General features: G+C 44.9%; 1 non-coding gene across 1 annotated transcript; it reads left to right on the plus strand.

Annotated features, from left to right (window-relative positions):
* The first annotated feature begins 549 nt into the window (after positions 1 to 549).
* TRNAH-GUG (transfer RNA histidin (anticodon GUG)) lies at positions 550 to 621 on the plus strand. Its single transcript has one exon. It is a non-coding gene; the product is annotated as a tRNA-His (tRNA).
* Positions 622 to 1,916: the final 1,295 nt, after the last annotated feature.

Consider the following 1,916-nt stretch of genomic DNA (forward strand, 5'->3'; position numbering starts at 1 on the left):
TTCTATGACACATTACGTCACTCTACTCTTTGCACTTCAATCTACTCCCTTCTATGACCCTCCATTCATCACCACTCCATTGTTTGCTAGTCAAGTTTATGCCACTTCATTCCACACAATGCAACTCTAAAGCAGTATGCACCAAGCAGCTGAATGTGTCTGAAGAGACACCCAGAAAAGAAAAAAACAACAATATGTGGGGGCCTGTCCCGAGCCCCTCCTGGCCTGGAGGAGTTTGGTCGGCCGTGGATTAAGTTTTTGCAGTGTTCACTTCCCCGACCCCAGCACTCATAGAACACTTGAGACTTGCAGGGCAGAGTGGTGGATCTTGTTAAGAAGTCTGGGCTTCTTGGTTTATGGGGAGTCTTGTCACTGGAAGCAGAGAGGTAAATATTTGCTGTGATCTGCTACTCAAAGAAAAGACCCTGATCTAACTTGAAAAAATTGGTTTTAAACAAACGCTAAATCTATCCACTCCACGGACACTTTGACCTTTTTTAAGCCTATCAGAGCCACACCAGGGTAGGCTTTTCAGAGCCCAAGTAGCTCGCTGTGATCGTATAGTGGTTAGTACTCTGCGTTGTGGCCGCAGCAACCTCGGTTCGAATCCGAGTCACGGCATTGAGGGTGGCAATGTCACAGCAGTCAGGCAGCGTTTTTATTCTCACTTCTTAATATTTACATGAGTTAAGAGCTTGAACCTAATTTCAACGGTGAAATTAAATGTCTTTGAAGAACGCGTTAACAATGTTATTATTTATTTCACCTTTCTGCGCTTTTACGTTTGTGGCGGTGCTGATGTGAAAAGTATGAGCTACAGTTTGGTTTCACGGGACCCGGTCAGCAAGAGGGATGGATGTCTGTGTCTCCTGTACCTGCAGCGCCGAGGCTCCTGTACTGACGCGGAGTAGCTTTCAATGTTGAAAGGGATCCTGCTAGTCAAATATCAGTTTTTGCAGCAATTCAGGCCGCGAAGAAAAAAGGTCTAAAAATATATATTTGTATAGAAAGTAAGACTGAGCTCCCAAGGGTCTGAAAGAAAGAGGCGACGGAGAAGGACACTGAGCGGCGCGCTCACCCAATCAGCGTTTGGCTTCATCATCCCGCACCCGACGGATCACCGGGCAGCTAGAGGGAAAGTTTTAAAACTTAAGCCAAGTTTATTAGTCGTGGTCGAATCGTGAATTACACAATTACGCTCCTTTGTGGAATTTGGAGTAATGTGGGGAAAGACATCTACCCAAGAGCGGAGGAAAAGAGCGCGAGCAGCGGCTGTTGTGCCAGTTCTGTTGCATTTAGAGCGATTTTCTTGCGCAAAGTGTATATCAGGTTCCTTTCGGATCTGAGCGTGTATTTTGCACCAGGAAAATAGCCTTGTGTAATTCTGTACAACCTCGCATAATGTTGCTGTAATTTCGCGTAATTACACTGCAGTGAGTTACACTGGTTACGCCCATCCCTACATTTGACTCATGTTTAACAGAGAGGTCCGTCCATCCATTGATCCATTCATCTGTCCATCCATCTTTCTGCCTGTGTGCCTGCTTATCTATCTGCTCACCTACCTGTGCGTGACTGTGAACCTGTCTAACAGAGTGTTGATGCCTGGCTGTATGCTTTGTTAACACTATAACGCTCAAAGGGACATTGAGGAGGACATCTTGGCGCTATGTTTTTTTTTGGTATGAAGCAACCGTTTTCAAATCCTGACAGTCCACACAAAGTTGATCATATGTGATCCCATTTTCGTACCAACAGCTGCTTCTCTATATACTTATCGGTCCACGTCTATTACTACATGTGCTTTCTATTTACCTTTCAATTTCAATCTGGGTCTCTGCCTTACTGCCTATTTCTGCCCATCTCTGTTTATGTTAACACTTTAAAGCCTACATGCTGACTACCAAGGTCTTTGT

Source organism: Pleurodeles waltl, chromosome 12 (genome assembly GCF_031143425.1).
Source record: "Pleurodeles waltl isolate 20211129_DDA chromosome 12, aPleWal1.hap1.20221129, whole genome shotgun sequence".
Lineage (NCBI taxonomy): Eukaryota > Metazoa > Chordata > Amphibia > Caudata > Salamandridae > Pleurodeles > Pleurodeles waltl.